The sequence below is a fragment of the Choloepus didactylus genome, chromosome 1 (genome assembly GCF_015220235.1).
Source record: "Choloepus didactylus isolate mChoDid1 chromosome 1, mChoDid1.pri, whole genome shotgun sequence".
Classification (NCBI taxonomy): Eukaryota; Metazoa; Chordata; class Mammalia; order Pilosa; family Megalonychidae; genus Choloepus; species Choloepus didactylus.
The window spans coordinates 240,241,368-240,264,134 of NC_051307.1; the positions used below are offsets into that span (position 1 = coordinate 240,241,368).

A 22,767-nucleotide genomic window follows, 5' to 3' on the forward strand; every position below is an offset into this window, starting at 1 on the left:
AGCTCTGATGCTCACTAGCCCCGCGGTTTCCCCTTGTCCAGGTAATTGGATCTCCCAGGACTTCAAGAGGATGCTGGCAGCTTTGTGCAAGAGCAGAGCTCTCACTCACTGTCCTTGTGGCTGGCAAAGGGGCGGCAGGAGGGGTGCCCCTGCTAGCTCAGATCACGGCCCCTCCCGGCCTGGCATCCCCCCTCCTTGGGATCTGACCTTTCGGTGGATCAAAGGGACATTCCTTTCTACATTGGCCTCAGAGGGAGTGACAGGAAAGGCCAGCCAGGACACATCCAGGGAAGTGGTGGAGACGTTGCGAGTGGCTTTGTGGGTTCTGGTGGTGGTGAAGGGGATGCACTGGGGGACCCTCAGACCACACCCACTTCCTCACTCAAACGTGTTCGTTTACTTACAATCCCTGTTAGGTGATGGGGTTTCAGAGGCCAATGCAATAGCCTTGCCCTTAGGAGCAATAAAATCCAGAGGTCTAGGACATGCCTGTTTACACACTAGTTAGACGAAAGCTACCTGATTTAGGTGGATGGAAAACCCTTTAGGGGTTGCGTGGAAGTGTGGCATAATAAACAATCCTTGGTGTTCTGTAGCTTGCCTCTGCAGGGATTTTCTCTTCTTTTCTTTTGTTTTCTTTTGCAGTGGGGCTTGCCCAGGACTTACTCCACATACCCATTTCCCAGGAATTTTACCAGAGTATTGCAATTCATTTTTGGTCACTGAACAGTGAGGGAGTTGGCTTTCTAGGGAGTTGGCTTTCTCTCAGCTGACAGCTCCAAGTTCTAACAGATGCAGGGGCTGTTTTTCTGACCCTGTGATTTCTCCAAACACATTCCAGCAAGGAAGGGCCAGGGAAAGGGCCCAGGACTGAAAAAGTCAGGATATCCAAGGATAAGTCCCAACTCTGTCACCCCTTGCTGTGTGACCCTGGACAAATTCTCTGAGCCTCAGTTTCTTCACTATAAAATGGGAGGCTAAAAATACTTATCTCTTGGGGTGGCTGTAATCTAAAAAGAGAGCATGAAGGGTAGAAGGCCTTGCAGAGTCCCAGGAACAGACACATGGAATCTGAAAACACTGAAGAGCAGGAGATGCATCAGAACCTACCCTCAGTGCTCCATGGAAAGCAATTCTTAGGCATCCAGCTTGTCAGTTGAGGCTCAGGTTAAATATCACCTCCACAGGGAAGCCCTCCTTGACTGCCAATCTAAAGCTGCCCACCCCCCACTCACCCTCTAACCCACCTTACTGATTTATTTTTATTAAATCACTTATCCCCACCTGATATTTACTTGTACATTTATTTGTTTCTATATCTTTTGCTGAATTCCTAAAAGCTCTGAGAGGGTGGGGAACTTTCTTGTTTTTGTTCACTGCAGTATCCACAGTTCCTAGGACAGTGGCTAGTACAAATAAAAGCTTCTTTAAAGGGTAGGTGAAATAATTATTTGAATGCAGGGATTCTCAATCAGGGGGTGGGGCATACCCCTTAAGGGATGTGTCAAAATTTGGCAGGGGCTAGTAAGGGGCAGGGCATCTGTAGTCCTAAAGTACATCTTCAGAGCAGAGGATTGTGGGAAGATGGAGGAGCAGGAAGCTCAAGGAATCAGTCCCTCCACCAAAACAACTTTTGAACTGGCAGGAACTGACTGAATCGACTATTTTGGAATTTTGGCATCTAGCACAACACTGTGCAGAGTTCCAGGAAGGAAGAGGAAAAGGCTGGTAAATTGTGGTAAATATTTCACCCTCCATGCACAGGCCACCATTCCCCACCCCTCAGCTGTGTGGCAGGAGCTTGCTGGTTCCAGGTACAAGGACCCAGTTCTCTCAAATCTGCAGGTGTGTGATCTGATTGCTGATCACAGCTTTTGATCAGCTACATCATATTGCTGAGTGACATACTCTGAGGATGGCCATTGTTCTAACCACTCACAGGCAAAAGTGACCAAGGAGTCTTAAAGAGGTAGTACTTATTTTTTCTGCCTTTTCTTTTTCTGCTCCTGTTTTAGAATAAAAATAGGATGGGGAAGTCACAACTCTACAGCTCCAGCCAACAACAATAACCCCAAACTAGCAGTCCCAGAGGAGTGAAAGAACTAGATTTCCAGAGTTATAAAAAGATACTACTCAGAATTTCCAGTGCCTAACAAAAAATTATGAAACACACCAACACACAAGGAAAGTATGACCCATTCAAGGGAAAAAAAGAATTTGCTAAAAGTCATCCCTGAGAAAGCTCATACATTGGAACAACTAGTCAAAGACTTTAAGTCAACTGTCTTTAGTATGTTTATTGAGCTAAAGGAATCCATATACAAAGAACTAAAGGAAATTAGGAAAACATTGGCTGAACAAAATTAATAGATGGAAACTGTACAAAGGAATCAAACAGAAATTTTGGAACTGCAAAGTATAGTAATGAAAATGAAATGCAAAACTCATTAGATGGATTCAACAAAATATTTGAACAGGCAGAAGAAAGGATTAGTGAACTTAAAGACAAGAAAATTGAAATTATCCAGTGCAAGGAACAGAAAGAAAAAATAATGAAGAAAAATGAACAGAGCCTGAGGGACCTGTGGGACACTATTAAGTGTACCAATATACACATCATTAGAGCCCCAGAAGGACAAGAGAGAAAGAAAGGGGCAGAGAAAGTATCTGAAGAAATAATGAAAGAAATAATGGCCATGAATACACACATCTAGGAATCTCAATGAACTCCAAGCAGGATAGATGCAAAAAGTTTTACAGCAAGACACGTTATAGTGAAATTGTCAAAATCCAAAGACAAAGAGACAATTCTGACAGCAACAAGAGAGACATGATTTGTCACATACAAGGGATCCCTAATAAGATTAATAGTGATTTTCTCATCAGAAACCATGGAGGCCAGAAGACAGTGTGGTGACATATTTGAAGTCCTTAAAGAAAAAAAAAAACCCATTATCAATGAAGAGTTCTATACCCAACAAAATTATCCTTCAAAAATGAAGAAATTAAGACATTTACAGATAAACAAAAGCAGCAAGAGTTCAGTAACAAAACACCTACACTACAATAAATGCTATAGGGAGCCTTTCAGGCTGAAATATAAGGACACTTCACAGTAACCTAATGACATAGAAGAAATGAAGAACTCTGGTAAACATGAATACATAAAATCCTTGTATTATTGTACTTTTGGTTTGTAACTGCTTTTTCCCCCATATGACTTCATAGGCAAGTATGTAAAAATACTTACCCCCTATGTTTATGGGTATATGATATATAAAGATGTAACCTGAGACAATAACAATATAAAGTGGGTAAGAAAGAGAGATACAGAAATAGAAGGTTTGTATTCTACTGAAACTAAGTTGGTACTAGTCACGCTAGGTTGTTATTAGTATAAGATGTTAATGGTAATCACAAAGATAACCACTAAGAAAAGGAAAGAAGAAGGGAATGAAGAGGATGCACTACAAAAAATCAATTAATTTTTTTTAAAAGGCAGCAATGGGGTAATTGAAAAACAAAAAACATACAAAACATACAGAAAGCAAATAGCTGAATGATGGAAGTAAATCCTTCTCAGTTATAACCTTCAATGTCAATGGAAGAAAATGCCCTATTGAAAGGCAGAGATGTGTAGACTGGAGAAAAAGCATGACCTAATTATATGCTCTCTACAAGAGACTCACTGTAAGTCCAAAGACACAAAGTAAAAGGATGGAAAAATATTCCATGCAAACAGGATTCAAAAGAGAGCCTAAGTGGCTATATTATCGTCAGATAAAATAAAAAACCTTAATATAAGAGGCAGGACTAGAAAATTCCTAGAAGAAAACATAGGGAAAAAACTTAGGGATCTTATGTTAGGCAATGGTTTCTTAGACTTTATATCCCAAGCACAAGGGACAAAAGAAACATAGATAAATGGGACCTCATCAAAATTAAAAATTTTTGTGCCTCAAAGGAATTTATCATGAAAGTAAACAAACAAACTACACAATGGGAAAAAACATTAGAAAACCAGGTATCTGATAAAGGTTTAATATTCAGAATATATAAAGAAACCCTTTGACTTAACCACAAAAAGATAAACAACTTGATTTAAAAATGGGCAAAAGACTTGAATAGACATTTCTCCAGAGAAGAGATACAAATGGCAAAAAAGCACATGAAAAGATGCTTGACATTATTAGCCATTAGGGAAATGCAAATCAAAGTCACAATGTGATACCATTTCACCCCCACTAGAATGGTTATTATTAAAAAACAAAACAAAACCCAGAAAATTACAGTGTTAAGAGAGGAGGTGGAGAAATAGGAACACCCATTCATTGCTGGTGGCAATTTAAAATGGTGCAGCCACCATGGAAGACAGTTTGGCAGTTCCTCAGAAAGTTAAGTACAGAATTACCTTAAGACCTGGCAATCCCACTTCTAGGTATATACCCCCCAAAATTGAAAGGTACTTGAATAGATACTTGCACACTGGCATTATTCACAATTGCCCAAAGATGTCCATCAACTGATGAATGGATAAACAAAATGTGGTATATGCACACAATAGAATATTATTCAGCTATAAAAAGGAATGAAGTTCTGATACATGCTACAACATGGATGAACCTTGAAAACATCATATTGAATGAAATAAGCCAGGTACAAAAGGATATATATTGTATGATCTCACTGATAAAAAATAATTAGCAAACTCACAAAGTCAGAATCTATAATATAGGGTTCCAGGGGACAGAGTGGGGATAGAGAATAGGGAGTTAAAGTTCAAAATGTATAGTTGCTATTTGAGATGATGGAAAAGTTCTGATAATGGATGGTGGTGATGGGAGCACATTGTGAACATAATTAACAGCATTGAATCATATATTTTGATGTAGTTAAAAGGGGAAATTTTAGGTTTATATATATTACGAGAATAAAAACAAACAAACAAAGAAAAAAACACAAAAAATGTGAAACCATACAACACAAATAGTGAACCCTAAGTTAAATCATGGACTATAGTTAATAGCATAATTATAAAAATGTGTTTTTATATCAATTGCAACAAATGCTCCACACCAATGCAAAGTGTTAATAATAGAGTGGAGTAGGGAATCTGTATTTTATGCATCATTGTTCTGTAAACCTACAACTTCTCTAATTAAAAAAAACTTACTAAAAAGCCTACAATAATTAAAACAGTGTGGTGTAGTTATAAGAATAAACATATAGACCAACAGAATAAAATTGAGATTCCAGAGATAAATACACACATTTATAGCCAGTTGTTTTTTTCACAAGGATACCAGTCCATTCAATGGGGACATAATAGTCTCTTCAACAAACGGTGTTGGGGCAACTGGAAATCCCTGTGCAAAAGAATAAATACAGACTCCTACTGTCACCATATACAAAAATTAATTCAAAATGGATCATCAACATAAATACAAGAGCTACCACAATAAAACTCTTATAAGGAAACATAGGGAAATATCTCAGGACCTTGTAGTAGGCAATGAATTGTTAGGTTTTACACCAAAAGCACAAGCAACAAAAGAAAAATTAGACAGAATGGACATCATCAAAATTTAAAGCTTTTTGCATCAAAGAACATTCTTAAAAAAGTGAAAAGACAACCTACGGAAAAAAAATGGGCCAAAGATTTGAAGAGACATTTCTCCAAAGAAGATAGTCAAATGGCTAATAAGTATATTAAAAGATGCTCAACATCATTAGCCATAAAAAATGCAAATTAAAGCTACAATGAGATACTACCTCACACCCACAAGAATGGCTATTATTAAAAAATCTGAGAAAAATCAAGTGTTTGTGAGGATGCAGAGAAATAGGAACCCTCTACACTGCTGGTGGGAATGTAAAATGGTGCAACCACTGTGGAAAAGAGTTTGGTGGTTTCTCAGAAAGCTAAACATAGAATTACCATATGACCCATCAATTCTACTCCTAGATATATCTCCGCAAAGAACTGAAAGTAGGACTCGGACAGATAATTGGAACACTAATGTTCATTGTAGCTTTACTCCCAATAACCAAAAGACAGAAGCAACCCCAGTGTCCACCAACAGACGAATGGATAAACAAAATGTGGTATACCAATACAATAGACTATCATTCAGCCATAAGAAGAAATGACGTGCTGGTACATACTACAGTATGAATGAACCTTGAAGACATTGTGTTGAGTGAATTATGCTAGACACATAGGGCAAATATTTAATGCTTTCTCTCATATTAAATACTTAGAATGAGTAATTCACTGAGAAAGAAGGCAGAATTGTGATTACCAGAAGTGGTGGGAGAGAGGAATGGGGAGTAATTCCTAAATGAGTATGAGTTTTGGTTTGGGATAATGAAAATAGTCTGGCAAGAGATAATAGTGAAAGTTAGTATTGTAGATATACTTAAAGAATTGTCCACTTAAAATGATTAAAATGATTTTTGTTACGAATATTTTACCACAGTTAAAAATCTTAAAAAATGTATAAAAAAGGTACATCTTCAATGTTATAATTATCATTTATTTTCAGGCAAAATCTTGAATTTATTCTGGAATCCCAAATGGCATTAAAAGACAGGGTGTGCCTTGGGGTTACAAGAAGCTCTGCCTTTCCACAGGTGGGAGACCCGACTCTCCTGTGAGCCCAGCAGCTTGCCCTAGAGGACCTTGCAACAGGGAGGTGGCTGGATCACACTGAGCCTGAAGGCCACAATGAAGTGTTTAGATTTCATTCTAAGAGCAGGGGAGACACTGGGTTTTGAGCAGGAGGTAGCACAACTTGACTCATATTTTAAGTTTACTCTGGCCACCGTGGGGAGAACGCCTTGAAGGCGGACAGGATGAAAAAAGGGGAACGCATACATACAGTATTCTCATTTAGTTTTCCTAACAGTCCTTAAGGTAAGCACAGTGAAACCCACTTTGCAGAAGCTCAGAGAGGGAATGTCATTCATCTGAGGTCACAGTGCAAGTGAGTAGAGGGTCCATCCCAGGACCTTCAATCGGTGCTCAGTGTCCAAGCCCGATGAAGCCACCTCCCCAGCTGATGGGCCTTGAACACTGCACCTGTGATTCTGGGCTCATCTTTTTCAGATGGGCAAGAGGCCCAGGCCTCGGAGCCCTTGAGAATGTTGCTGGGGAGAAGGAGGCAAACGAGTGAGATCTGGAAATGGGGATCAATCTCTCCACTGCCCCATTGGCAGATCTGTCTGTCTGTCTCCCACCCTGGCCCCTCTCTCTTATATTTGGGCCTGAACTCCAGGATGCTTTGGAGCAACTGGAGACCCCTTGCCTTCTGGACCAGAGGCCCAGCATGGCTTTGTGGGAGTCACGGAATCCTGGGGATGCGCCCCATCCCCTTTTGATGGGTGATTAAGAGCACAAGGTTTGGTCTCAGCCAGGCCTGAGTTTTATTCCCACAGCTGTGTGACTTGGGCAAGTCTGTCAACCTCTCTGTGCCTCGGTTTCCTCTTCTGCACTATGGAGGTAATAATGGTACCTCCCACCCACGGTTGTGTGCATTTGGTACAAGGTGGTTCCCAATTCAGCTGCTACTGGAGGACGGGGCAGCACCTCACCTTGGGTTCCTTTCCTAAATCATGTTCCCTGGCCTGCTCCAGGCTGGACCTACTGCTGACCACCAGATAGCCCCTAGGAAGTGGATCTCAGGTGAGGGTCTGTTCCCTACCCTGGCAATCTTAGGCCATGCACCGGGGACACGAGGCTCAGGAGAGATCCAGCATCTTCCTGGAGAGTCAGCTGAGCTCCCTGGTAAATCATGGATTCACTAGGATTTGGATGCCCACCCTGTTTATAATTTTGAGATACCTGGGGTTATCTGTGCTCTCTGTGGGGAATCTCTAATGGTGGACCTTCAGGCAGTGTGGCAGGTCATGGGCAGGAGGTTTAGGGAATGAACTTCTCTCTCCGGAGGAGGGTGAGGGTGGGGTGAGGTGGGGTGAGCCCCTCGCATCTCTCCTGCCTCTGGCACTAACTCGGCAGGTGAACTCACTGCCCTCCCCCCTACGTGGGACCTGACTCCCAGGGGTGTAAATCTCCCTGGCAATGCAGGATATGACTCCTGGGAATGAATCTGGACCCAGCATCATGGGACTGAGAACATCTTCTTGACCAAAAGGGGGATGAGAAATGAAATGAAATAAAGCTTCAGTGGCTGAGAGATTCCAAATGGAGTCGAGACGTCACTCTGGTGGACAGTCTTATGCACTATATAGATAACACCTTTTAGGTTTTAATGTACTGGAATAGCTGAAACTATCAAACTCCAACCCAGTAGTCTGGACTCTTGAAGATGACTGTATAACAATGCAGATTACAAGGGGTCACAATGTGATTGTGAAAGACTTGTGTATCACACTCCCTTTATCCAGTGTATGGATGGATGAGTAGAAAAATAGGGACAAAAAAACTAAAGGAAAAATAGGGTGGGATAGGGGGGATGAGTTGGGTGTTCTTTTTTACTTATTTTTTATTCTTATTCTGATTCTTTCTGGTGTAAGGAAAATGTTCAAAAATAGATTGGGGTGATGAATGCACAACTATATCATGGTGCTGTGAACATTTGATTGTACACCATGGATGACTGTATAGTATGTGAATATATCTCAATAAAACTTAATTTTTAAAAAAGCAGTAATCAGAAATAAAATAATCTTTTTAACAAAAAAATGTCTCTGGCACTTCAGGGAAGTATGAATTAAAATAAGAAATTAAGAAGATATCATAAAGGAAAAACCGCAATGCAAAGAAATTATCAAGAGGAGGAACTGAAGCATGTGTTGGTTTTTGGCCATCCCATGGCTTTCTTCCTTTTGATGACAGTGGCCTGATATCTTTTTGGGGAATTAGGGCTCCCCACTGGGAGGAGATTTGGTGGCTGTCCATCACATGACCTGGTGGGCATGTGACCAGGCTTGGCCAATCACATGATCTCTCCTGGGCCTTGGAACCAGTGGTGTCCTGGAGCCAGCTGATACCTGCTCGTGATAGCCGATTGTTAACTGTTCAGGTATTTTGAGAACTGATTATTTGACAGCCACCATTAGAATTAAAAAACATAAGCTTATAATTATATGTTACATTTAAAAAGTCAATAAACACCCTAAACTTGTCACTTCCTGATTATTTTACTGCATTTCACTCTTATCTATTCTTTTGAACAAATATTCTATTGTATCTGTACAGTAGAGACTCTATTCAATGGCATGCTGTTGCACATCTCTTTCCTACTCTGTGTTTAATGATGTCATGTTGGTGACAGGGTGGCAATCTTCACACCACTACAAGCGAGAGTGCCCTCCCACCCTGGATGGCCAGTTGTTAAATATTTCCCAGCACATCACGGCTTGTAGTCCCAGGTGATACAAGGACCAAAAACGGCTGGAATGTATTTGTCCTAATCCCCAGTTCTCCAAAGGACACTCACTCTGTCAGTCTGCCACCAATCCCTGTAGGTCTCAACTTCCCACTCTGCTGAGCCAGGTTTGCCAGCCTTTGCTCCAACCTGGGGAGGCCGCTCCCCTTCTGCCCACAAATCACTACACTGCCCAGTAGCTTCTGATGCTTATGACCAGAAACCAGTGTGCCTTAGAATGACACCCCCACATTCTATGTCGAGAGAAGAAAATTCATCCCTAACCTCACTCCGCAACCCCAAAGCAGGGCACAAGCACATGCAGGGATGTTTCTTGCCAGCCTCTTTTCCTTTGCATCCGTTTTTACCTAGGTGTCAGCATTGTCGGAATGTACAATGCCGAACCCCACATTTTTCATGCCACGCCATTCCACAAGCCTCATCCACATTGCTTCATGGTCTCCATAACAACCATTTTCACTGACCATCATCTTTCACCAGGCACAAAAGAAGATGCAAGGGACTTAATTGCTCTCCGAATGATGGCCGTTTAGGAATTACTTAAATTTTTTTTTTTTTTTTAAATATTACACAGAGATGTGGTTTAAGAAGCTGCAACCATGGGTTAGGAGACCTGTGTTCTCACTTGCTTCTGCTGCTAGATGGCTGTGTGACCTAAAGCAAGACGCTCCCTCTTTGGGTCCCAACTTCTTAATCTAAATAATAATGATAATAATGATAATAATAACAGAAGTTTCCATTCCCTGCATGCTTCCTGCACTTTGTTGAATGTGTTCGCATCACCTCATTTACTCCTCAGAACAGCCCTAGGAATAGGTATTATTTTACAGTTGAGTGAACAGGTTCTCAGAGATGAAATTATTTGCTCCGCACAACATAGCTAGTAAGTGGAACCGCTGGAGTTCAGACCAAGGACCACCTGCCTCATCCCCCTTATGCCGAACTGTTACTTCCTAATCCCCACTCTCCTTCTCTGTGAGTCATGCACATTAACAGCAGCTAGCTTGCCTGCTCTCATCACAATCCACATGTTCCTATTTCTGCCCCCACTTTACAGGAGAGAAAATTGTGGCTCTGCACTCAGAGGTGATTTTCCCAAGTGGGATGAGGTGGGGCAAGATGAGGCTATGATGGAGACTGTGCCAGTTTCAATGTATTGTGTCCCCCAAACGCCATTATCTTTGATGTAGTCTTGTGGGGCAGACGTTTTGGTGCTGATTAGATTTGCTTGGAATGTGCCCCACCCAGCTGTGGGTGATGACTCTGATGAGATATTCCCATGGAGGCTTGGCCCCACCCATTCAGGGTAGGCCTTGATCAGTGGAGCCATATAAATGAGCTGACTCAAAGAGAAGGAACTCAGTGCAGCTGTGAGTGATGTTTTGAAGAGGAGCAAGCTTGCTAGAGAGGAACGTCCTGGGAGAAAGCCATTTTGAAACCAGAACTGTGGAGCAGACGCCAGCCACGTGCCTTCCCAGCTAACAGAGGTTTTCCGGACGCCATTGGCCATCCTCCAGTGAAGGTACCTGATTGCTGATGTGTTACCTTGGACACTTTATGGCCTTAAGACTGTAACTGTGTAACCCAATAAACCCCCTTTTATAAAAGCCAATCCATCTCTGGTGTTTTGCATTCCGCAGCATTAGCAAACTAGAACAGAGACCAAGGAGGAGGGGCCTCTGCCCTAGGTGGGGTCCTTACCCACCGTGTGCTTGGGTGCATTCCTGCCCTCCTGGACCTCAGGAACCTCTTCTACGCACTGGGGTTCCTGGATCAGATGGTCCCTGAGGGTCTGTCCAGATCTATGGTCCTGTGGGTCCCTGAGTTCTTCAGGCCCTTGATCCCTATTGCTCTGACCCTCCTCTAGGGTTTTCCAGATCCCTGAGGAGCTGGTGTGTGGAATGCGAGGCAGGGAACACCCTATTCTGATGTTCTGTTCTGCAGAGATTTCCCAAGCTCTCATCTAACCACCTGTCACTCTTTCTTTGTCCTTCTTCATGGCAACCCCTATGTCTAACTGGCTGCCAATCTAGCATCCAATGTCTTGATCACACCCTACCTGCAGGTGAGACTCTCCTGCTACCTCTCTGACTTCTCCTTCTTTGCCTGCTCTCTGTTCCCTTAACAGTTGATCTTTGTGAAGGACTCATCCTTAAGAGATGAAGTCATTTTTGCACAATTTGTTGAATCTATTCTGTACTGGGCACAGGATGCAGCAATGAACAAGACAGACCCAAATCTCTTCCATCCTGTGGCCTGTGGCTGACCTCCCCATGCAGCTTTGTGACTTGTTAGTGCAGACGACTTCTCCACAGAAGGCTCTGTCATCTGGATGTTCTCCCTCTGGGCCTGGCCTCTCTCTCTAAGGCTCCAGGGCTGTCCTCCTATCCCCTAGACCCTACAATGTATGGCGCCCAGGGCAAACCCTTCCTCCCACCCCCAACCTTGCTCTTCCCCTTGTTGGCCCCATCTCCACCACCAGGCAGCAGGTGCTATCTTCAAAATAGAATCTGCATTCTATACCTCTCTCTCCCTTGAATGCCCTTTGCAAGCCAAGCTCCCTCCTCTCCATCACCACTGCCCTGCCATGACTTCTGCCTGTCACCTCTCTTGCAGATGCTTCTCCCTTTCTCCCCGCTGGCTTTACGTCCTCAGGTCTTTCCCCATTCCAAACCAAACTCACTCCTACCAAATCAACTGCCTCAGCCACACTGCTTCCGTGCTCAAGAACTGTACCAGTTTGAATGTATTATGTCCCTTCAAAAGCCATGTTCTTTGATGCAATCTTGTGGGGGCAGACATGTTACTGTTGATTAGGTTGGAATCCTTTGATTGAGTGCTTCCATGGAGACATGACTCAATCAACTGTGGGCGAGACCTTTGATTGGATAATTTCCATGGAGGTGTTACCCATCCACTCAGGGTGGGTCTTAATTGAATCACTGGAGTCCTACAAAAAGGTTCACAGACAGAAGGAGGAGCTTCAGCTGAGAGACATTTTGAAGATGGTCATTGAAAGCTGACATTTTTGGAGAATGCCATTTTGAAATGCAACCTGGAAGAAAGCAGATGCCAGCTATGTGCCTTCCCAGCTAACAGAGGTTTTCCAGATGCCAATGGCCATCCTCCAGTGAAGATAGACTATTGTTGATGCCTTATCTTGGACACTTTATGGCCTTAAGACTGTAACTCTGTAACCAAATAAACCACCTTTATAAAAGCCAATCCATCTCTGGTGTTTTGTATTCTCGCAGCATTAGCAAACTAGAACAAGAACCTTCAGGGGCTCCCCACTGCCTCTTAAGCCCAGACTTTTTGGCTCAACATCAAGATCTCTTCACAGAGGTTCCAAGTGTGGTCTCTGGAGCTAGCCTGCCTGAACTTGAATCCCAGTTTCTCTGCTCATCAGCTATGTGACCTCAAGCAAGTGATTTAACTCCTTTGTGCCTTGGTATGTAAATAGGGGGACAATATGAGTACCTACCACATAAGGTTGTTGGGAGGATTAAATGAGGTAATGATGTATGTAAAGTTCTTAGAACACTGCCTATGACATCTACAATGCTCAATTTCTATTAATTATTATTACTACTTCTATTTACTTCCTGCTCCAGGCCTCAGCCAAACAGAATGAATGACTCTTCCTTTTACATACCCTCCTTCCTTGCTTCTCTGCTTTTGTCCATACTGTTCTTTGTACCTGGAGTGCCCTTCAGCAGTTTGTTCAAATGTTCCTTCTCCCATGCAGCCCTCCAGGATCCTCCAGCTAGAGGATCTTCCCTGATATTTTGTCCAAAGCTACCCCACAGAAACGGCAGAGTCTTTCCAGGCAGGAATGGGCCCTGGGATCATTTGCTGGGTCTACGGAAGTTTCCAGGGGGGCTGTCCCTTTGGGGTGGAAGCTGACGTTGGCAGGTGGGTTCTAGGGAGCCATCGGCAGAGGTGCTAATTTCCACTGACTATAAATAACCCCAGGTCTGAAACCACAGCAGGAACTGGATCGTGCCAGGAGGAGTAAGACGATCGCTGTGGGGTGAGGGGAGCCTGTATAAATAACTTACCCACCCCACCGGGGCCTCTCGTGTGACAGGCAGGCCCTGAGGGACAGGCTGCCCCTGCTCTCTGGAGGGACCCAGGCAGGGTGGGCAGCTGCGGTTACCCTGCAGCAGCTCTCACCGCTCAAGCCACTTGCCAGATGAGGAAACTGAGGCTCAGGGAAGGAAGTAATTGGAAAACGGTGTCCAGGCCCCTGGGGTTCTGGGAGCCAGAGAAGCCCAGGGGGCCTGTCGGCTGCAGAGCCTGGCCCTGCCTTTGGCAGCCAGTGTGTGCAGGGTTCCACAGCTGCCTGGCAGGGAAGGGCGGCTGGGCCTGGGGCGTGAGCAGAGGGGCCGAGGGCGCTGCCCGGGCATGGCCAGGAGGGGATCTCAGCCACACCCCAGGTTTCATCATCACAGACTTTCAAAGGAAGAGGGATCTGGGATTGTGCCCAGAATGCAGCCTGATATCTGTATCACCAGGGACAGCTGAAGCAGTGAGTCTCACAATTCTAGAACGTCTGAGCCTGGAGGGGCCTTGGAGACACCCAACCCACCCTGTTTATTTTCCACATTGGGGACAGGGGGTTGCTTTGAGAGGGTCTCGGTCAAGGAAAGTGGTCCCTGCCTCTTCTGAGACCAGGGTGTCTTCTAGTGCACAGGTGGGTGCGGCAGGTGTGCTTTTCCTATGGTCATGTACACTCACCCCTGGGGCCCAGCACAAGAGGCCACACCATGGCCCGGATGGGGTGGTGGCAAGATGAATCTCCGCTGAGGCCCGACGGTGGGCCAGGCCTTTTTTGTGCATCCTCTCCTTCATTCCACAGGCTGATATGGACCCTGGGAGCTGCATAGTACCTGCTCCATTTTACAGATATAGAAAACAGAGGCACTGAGAAGTTATATGACCTATTGAAGGTCAGGCAGGGAGGAACAGAGCTGGGATCCAAACCCAGTCTTGTAGATACTCTAGTGTAGCATTTCTTCAGAGGTTAAATATATACATATATATATATATACACACACACATATACATATATATACATATTTATTTAAAACGTTCAAAAAACAAAAACCAAAAAAACCTTACCGGATGCTTCACCATGCACAGCAGATCAAAAAGGAGCTACTCTGGTTCATGGTGGGGTGGGAAGCCCAGAGCCCCACCCATATAGACCCCCTTGGGACACCTCTATGGAACCTCAGGGCACCAGGGAACCCAGTATGAGAACTATTTTCCCAAACCTTAGTCTTTCTGCATTCAGTGAGTTTCTGTGGCTCACCGAGCCCTGAGAGAGGGGCTCTACTCAGAGTCTCACCTGAGGGCAGGCAAACACTATCACCTAAGCAGACAATCGGTACATACAGAATGACAAAATCACCTGAAACAGAGTCTAAAATAAAATCAATTCCTACTCCATGGGCTGGAGCCCTCTGCCCTTTGATATACACCTTAGGCTCCAGGCATGATGAAGTCCTCACTTCGGCCGGTGCATGCCCCGGTTCCCACCCCAGGGCCTTTGCACATGCTGGTTCTCCACTAAGAGTGGGCTTTTCTCCTATCTCTGCATATTCAACTCCTCCCTGCCTTTCATGGCCTAGCTCAGAGTTAGCCTTGCCTGATTTCTACATCCCAATCAAGAAGGGATGGCCTCCTCCTTCATCCTGAGGACTCCGACACACTCGTCTTGGTGTAGAACTATTTTCGTCAACAGGAGGCAGCAAACTGAGGTGGTTATGTGTGCATGCTCGGGAGACAGGCTGCCTGGGTACCACTCCTGGCGGGACCACTTATTAGCAGTGATACTCTGAGCCTCTAAGTCTTCATCTGTAAGCTGGGGACAGTAACAGGCCCTGTTTCAGAGGGACGTTGTGAAGATTAAACAAGATAATGGTTGCAGGGTCCTCAGCAGAGAGCCTGGCATGCTCTGTTATGTGTTAACTAGTCTCTAGCATCACAGCTGTAACTGGTATTGCAGCTTGTAACTAGTATCACAGCTAGACTGGGAGTGTCTTCGAAGCAGGGGTAGTTTACAATCCACCTCTGCACCCCAGTATGGGAATCTTTAGGGGGCTCTGAGGGACAAGCATGTCAGGAAGGGAACCCCTCACCCCTCTTGCTGGGGGCAGCAGACTGAGGCCCCAGCTCCCTAACCCTGGCTGCCATTTTTTCCTTTTGGTTCCTGCCCACCCCGGTGTCCCTGGAGTTTGTTTCCTCTCTGACGTGCCCCCTCCCTGGACTAAGAGAGGATGTCCTTGAGGCTGCCCCCTGTCCCAGCCTCCCAGCCTGTCCCAGTCATAGCTACCTTATAAAACATGGCTCCCGAAGGAGCATATGGTCAAACTCTCTTCCCAGAGTGCATGTGGCACAAATCTGCACATAGTAGGTGCACAATAGATATCTGTTCAACAAATGAATGTGTGCTAGCCTACTTCACTGCTTGGCATGACAGAAGCAGCAGGAAGAGGGAGAGTCACTGGGAGGTGAGTATTATTATCAGACCACTTACAAATGGGGAAACTAAGGCTTAGAGAGATGGAGTGACTTGCTCAAGGGCCTAAATGGTGGAGCTGGGTCTCAAATTCAATGTTCTCATTCCTTTACTTTTCCAAGCCCAAAGGAGGCATGTAGTGTTTAGTGCATATTTATTCTGCAAAGCAGACATGGCTTCATAGTAAGAATTAGCTCCCTTCCTCTCCAAGCCTTTGTTTCCTTATTGAGGGGCCATGCCCTGCCTCCTGGAGCTGCTGTGAGGGTCACATGAGACAAATGATGGAAGGGCCTGGCCTGGATAGCTTTGGGACACTGGCTTTTTGCATGGTGCTTGGAGTGAAGCCCACTGGTAAATGCTCCCCCACTAGCCAGTTCCTCTACTCCCTGCCTCTGCGTGTCTACCTGTGCAGGGCACCTACTGGCAAGTAGCATTGTTGGTGGGCTGTAGAGTCCCCTAGTCCTGCTACAATCCACCTGGAAACCTTCTGCACCCCAACCCCTCAGCCCCCACCATGCTCCAGCCTGCAGAACTGTTTGCCTCACAGACTCTGCTGCCTCAGCCTGTGGAAATCAATAGCATGCATCGATACACATGTGGGGTTTGTTTTATTGATGATTCAGAAAGATGCATGGGCGACATTCTGGAAAGCGTCCACATGTGATTCATCAGACTTTCATGGAACGCTATGCTTTTAAAGGGTTTTTTTCCTTTTTGTGGGGGTGGGTGGTGGGTGTATAAACATTGCAAATCGAATACAGAGCTTGATTACTCTCTCTTTTTTTTAACCCATAGACTCACAAGTGTGGTTTAAGCTCATTGATCTGCCCAGATAAACTGCCTTTCTCTTCTCCACTAATTTAAACCCAACCTGTTCCTTAAAGTCACAGCGAGATTACCTGGCAGAGAATAATAATAATAACTGATGCACCACACAGTAGGCACTTTGCACATATTACTTCTGTCCTTATAGCAACCCTATGAAGGAGGCACTGTTATTATCCCCATGTTACAGATGAGGAAATTGAGGCACAGAGAGAGGTTAGAGACCCAGTCCAACGCTCCACAGCTGGGTAAGAGGCAGAGTCAGGATCTGAGCCTCAACAGGCTGGCACTCGAGACTGCCTCTTCCCCTCTGTAACACCAAACCATCCCAGGCCACCTGGACAGCTGTGGTTTATGCCTGTGCTCCTGGTGTAATTACTAACAGTGCTGAGATTTGCCTGGTAAATTCCATAGTCCCTCAGGCCACCCTGAATTCGCTGCTCCTGAATCCTGCCTTCACCCCTCAATTTTATCCTTTCTCCCCTGGAGGCTGGGGGCATGGTAGCTCTCCCTCCCTCTCTTCCCCAGCAAGCCCAGGTGCCCTCCACACAGCAGGCTCATTACAGCCCGTGGTTTGTGCCTGCAGAGGCCTCTGGTCCCTTTCCATGGCAACTGCCCCTCCCCCAATCTCCATGTGGTTTGGGAGGGACGGCCCCGCCCCCTTTGGGGTGAGCATGTGACCCAGGTCTGACCTATCAGCTGATTCTATTCTCTCGCCACAGGGATTGGTTCAAGAGTGGCCATGTGACTCAAAGTGGCCCAATGAGAGCCTGACCTGGGATTTAAGTGGGGGGACTATGAGGAAAGAGGTGCCTTTGGCTGCTGGGGTGGCTGGGCTGGGAGGGTGTTAGCCTGAAGCTGCTGGGGCCTCCATACAGAGAGGGTCTGCCTGAAAATAAAGCCAACACAGGGAATAATGAAGGTGAAGATGGCAGGACAGGGGTGGACAGAGCCCTCCTGATAGCATAACAGGTCGTGAATCCAACCATGTCTCAGGCAGAACTATCCCTGGACTTTTCATTTGCAGAAGCCAGTAAATTCCTTTTTACCTAAGCCAGTTGGAGATGGGTTTTCTGTCAGATAGAATCCTAATGGATAGAAATATACTCAATAAATATTGGAAGGCACTTTCAATCCACCATCAGCCTCCAAATGGCAGAACGCGAAAGTAGCATGAATCCCATTTTATAGATCGGAAAACTGAGGTCCCAAGAGCCTAGGAAACTTGCCTAGGGTCGTGAACCTACTTAGAGTGACATGTCTGTTGGCCTTCCCCTCCTCCATCCCTGCATTTACTTTAGAAGATAGCTACATTTCCTCACCTGTTAAATTCTTTGATGAGTTCTCCCAGTTTTACAGCTAACATTGTCCTGGGGCTTAAGATGGAGCATGGGACATTTCCTATGAGTATTCCAGGGGGAGGGGTTCTCAGCCACCTCTGGCCCCATATGAGCAGCCCCTGGCTTCTCCCTGGCTGGGATCCCGCTGAGTCTGTGGCTGCCTCAGCTTCCCTGTTGACCCCTCAGTGGCCCACGGATCCTTGGGGAGATGGAACATTCCAAGAACTAGAACATCAAAATGACAAATAGAAGAACTTCCATTCATCATCTCACACACTCCCTAGTGCCCACTTGGCAGTGGTTCTTTGGATCACTGTGGGTGCTGCCAGGTCTGAGGGGTGTCCTCGTTTAATATTTTTGTTTACGTGCAACACAAAGCACCGTCTTCCATGATCTGCCTCCCCAGTCCTCTCTCAGCCCCTCTTTCTCCACTCCTTGGGCAGGCATGCTTGTTTGCTGCTGCCATAGGATTCATACAAAATTAACCAAAGGTTCTGTTTCACAACACTCCAGGTATTCAGTTTCTGCCCCACCCCTGCTGCTGCCCCATGTTCTTTTTCACCCTTTGCCCCAGCCACGCGAAGCACGCAATGCTGTGAGCACACAGACAGCATGTGCTGCCCCTTCTGATGCGTGACAGCTGGAGGTGCAGTCAAAAAGAGAAGGGACGTGTACTGCAACGTGGCAAGCAGCTCTGGGGAATGCCACCCTGGGCCAGCTAACCAAAGCCAACTGTTCCACAGGTGACGCAGGTGTCCTGTGTCCTGTCCCCAGCCCTGCAGTCTTTTGTACTGCAAAGGGAGAGGCACCAGGGGCACCCCCCACCCCCTCTTATTCCCTCCCCTTCTTCTTTCTTTGACTATTTCTCACATCCCCAGGCATTTCTCCTGGTGCTGGGACCATGTGAAGAACACACAGCTTCTGCCTCTAGGAGCTCATGGAGCACACCTGTCCCTTTCTACACTCATCCCCAAGCTGTTTCTTTCACGGGCATAGGGCCCACGCATGTCGCTGTTTAAAAGAAATACTTGGACATAATAACAACAGTGGCAATGAACATTGCTTTTTAAGTGCTTCTCATGGCTGCCAGGCACCGTGCTAAGCCGTTTATGTGACTATCTAACTTAGTATGTACACCGTCCCTGTGGGGTGGGCACTGCTATGGTCCCTGTTTCACAGAGAAGGCAACTGGGGCTCAGGAAGCTAAATGTAGCTCTCCCAGCAGCTGTCAAAAGGTCAGCTAGCAAGATTTGAATCCAGTCTCTGGGACTCTACTGTGCCAGGCTGGAACAGTGTGGGTGATGAGAAGGAAGGGCATTAACCACTCGGAATAAGATCAAGTAGTGGACAAGGAAAGGCATGGGACCTAGAGTTGGTGTCACACAGGTTGGGCTTCCAGGTGGAAAATCTGAGGCTGTGGCTCTGGGAGTTAAGGGGCCCACACCCAGTGCCTGGCAGAGGAGGGGGTGCATGGGTGGGAGATGATTTCTGTGGCTTCAAACTCCATTTATCACTTGCAGAGATCTGTTTGCCTAAAATTAGCTGGATGTGAAGGGAAGGCTAATTTATGCACGGCCTGGAGCAGTTTCCTGCGGAGACTCAGAGAGCCTGCTCTGCTCATGTCAGCAGATGAGGAGCAGGGGGTGTCGGGAATGGCCAATTTGAGCCCATGTCTGGGGCCATTGCAGTTCCAGACCACGTCCCTTTTAAATTGGGACTGAGGTTGGGGGCCAGGCATTTCTCTAAATCAAAAGAAAGCTCTGGGTTCCAAGGGCAAACGCTAATAGTGAAAGAGAACAAGACCAGGTTTTCTAATGGCCCCACCCAGCTCAGGTCATTGTCAGGCAGGGACCACCCTTAGAGGACTGCTCCCAGGGGCATATGCTTGGCTGGTTTGGAGGGTGCCGGCTGGGGCTGTGGGCCCACTTGGTGCAGAATACACTGGCACAAACAGAGTGGTGGCCTCAAGCCCTTGTGAGGACACCTGCAAAATGGGATAACGCCACTTGCTTCCAGAAAGCATGCACAATAAGGGACACAGACCAGCCTAGTAAAGTGTTGCCCGATGTTCAGACATTGGCCAGTGTTCCCAGAGGGAGTCAGAGTCTGCTCTTTCTGGAGAACTCGACTAATCCTTGCAAAGGGCTGAGTTTCCTCCACAGTCATAGTAACCATAACTCTGGGGCTGTGGGCTGAACCCTAACATGTACACAGAACCACCCACACGCCAATGCCATTCTAAGTTACTTTGCTTTGTCCTCACCATAACCTATGAGGTAGACATAGTTATTATCCCCATTGTACAGATGAGAAAAATGAGGCACAGAGAGGTTGAGTAACTTTGCCCAGAGATCCACAGCTGGTAAGTGGTAGAGCTGGGATTTGAACCCAGGTCACCCAAACCTGCGGTCTATAGCTCTCTGCTCTTCTGCTCTTCCCAAACCTCTTCCAGCCTCCCCCTTTACCTTGGAAAATCCTTCTAGAGGCCAAGGCTGCAGGGGCTTTGATTAATCCTACAAGGGGCTTTCCTCCTGGGACACAGTGTCTGCTTCTCAGAAACCTTCTCCATCAGAGGTTCGTTTGGTCTTCATTTAAAACAAGGGAACCAAGGCCCAGAGAGGTCAAACGACTGGCCTGAAGGCACACAGCTGGCAGTGGCAAAGCAATACCAGAAGTGTAATTATTCTTTCTATTTATCAGATGGGAAAACTGAGTCCTCTATTTTTCATGCAATGCCTGACTTTTTGCGGCATACTGCCATTCAGTGGAATTTCAACTAGGGAATGCCATTTATGACACACAGCACGCTTTTCTTCTCTCTCCTTTGTGGCCCAGCTCAAATACCTCCTCCTCCAGGAAGCCCTTCCTGACTTCACTGCCCACCCACCTCACTGATTATCTGCTGCACTGGCTACTCAGCCTGCTGAGGGCTGCTCCCTGTGGGCAGGGGCCTCAGTTGCCATGTCACAGGGTTTTGCTGCCTTCTCTGCACCAGGCACCAGGTTGAGCGCTGATGTACCAAGAGGGGCAGGACTGGATTCCTGCCCTCAGGCAAGCACGTCCTTCCCTGCAGCAGTGCCCGGTCCAGAGTTTGGGACACAAGAAACCAACTGGCAATGGCCCTGCACAGGGCTGGAGCTTGGCTGTGTGTTGCTAAATTTCCCAAGGTCTATTAACCCAGGGTCCATGGTCTTTGAGGAGGTCTACACTGATATTATGAGCCACTTCTGTTGTGTGCTGTTGGGTAATTTTCTGAGGATAGGGGCTGCAGCTTCCATCAGGTGCTCTATGGAGTCTGGTGACCAGGGATGTTTAAGAACTTCTGCCCCGAAGGAATCTCCTGGGCCCCATTCTAGAGGCAAAGATCACTCAGACAAACCCAGCTCTTGGCTGGCGGGCATGCTGCCCTGATGGCGGAGGTGCCTGTGGATGGAGCACCGGGTTCCCATGGACCATTCTGCCAGGATGGGTGACAACACCCAGAGCACCCAAGCAGAGCCCATCTTCCATCTGAGGGCCACATGCGGCCGTTTGCAAGCCCTGTGCTAGAATCACACTGTGAAGAAACGATATGCTTCCTCCCCAATGCCATCCCCTACCCCCCAAAAAAACAAAACCCAAACAGCACCAAGAAAGAAAAGGTGCCTCTGAATCTGTGCCAGGGTACAGCAGATAGGCAGAAGTGTCAGTGAGAGCAGCCAGTCTGGGAAGCAGGAATGGTCTTAGCTTTTCCTCCTGACCCAAGAGAAGAGGGCCCCAGTGGGAAAGGGCCACCCACTCCTGGGAGACACCAGGGTGCCAGGTGGGTGGAGGGCCACAGTAGCTGCGAGGCTGACTGGCTGGGCCAGGTTTGCAGCTGGGTCCCCGAGCAGCCTCTCAGGCAATGTGTTCAGGCTGAGTTCCCACAGTGCCGGCCAGGGCATGCCACCCAGGAGCTCGGGGACTGCACGGGAGAGAACTCAGGCCTCAGATTTCTCATAATCTAGACACTGCCCCCCTCCCAGGCATGGGTCATACCTGGGGGAGGGACTGTCCTCTGCGTTTCCCTTACCATAATAATGGCTGCACTTAGTGAGCACCTGCTGTATGCCCAGCCCAGCCTGGTGAGTCAGGTGCTGGCCTGTTCTCCGGAGGAAGGCACTGCGGGGTCAGCACAGTCTCACCGAACAAAGTTACAGGGTTGGGGGACATCAGGGCAGAGACTCACATCTGTGGCCCTTCACAGTGAGGAGAAGGTAATGGCAGCAGTGGAATGTGGGGGTGGGGACCCAAATTCTGGGCTCTGGGTTCTCTCCAGCTGCTGCCTTGCTTTGGTCCCTTCCAGAGAAGCCCCAGGAGCTGAGACCTTCTTTTTGGAGATTCCACCCCTGCTCCTTTTGGCAGTTGCAAAAAAGCCCGACCCTGGGGCAGGACAGGCAGGAAATCTGTCACTCTCCCCGCAAAGGCCCATCTCTCTGTGCTCTGTCAGTCCAGCAGTTCCACAGCCCACAGCTGCTGCAGAGACAGGGACCCCACGCCTGGATTTGGGAGAGATGGACACCATCCCAGCACAGCAGCAGGGGCTGGGGGAGCCGGAATTGGCTGCACATGGGCAACACGGGGGTTCCACAGTCAAGCTTAGAAGGTGGGGTACTCCTGGGGCCTGGGTGGCTAGACCCCAAAACCA

General features: G+C 46.8%; 1 protein-coding gene across 14 annotated transcripts in view; it reads right to left on the reverse strand.

The window, feature by feature from the left end:
• Positions 1-22,767, reverse strand: part of ATP2B2 (ATPase plasma membrane Ca2+ transporting 2) — a 389,290-nt gene that overhangs the window by 123,360 nt on the left and 243,163 nt on the right. The window lies entirely within an intron of this gene.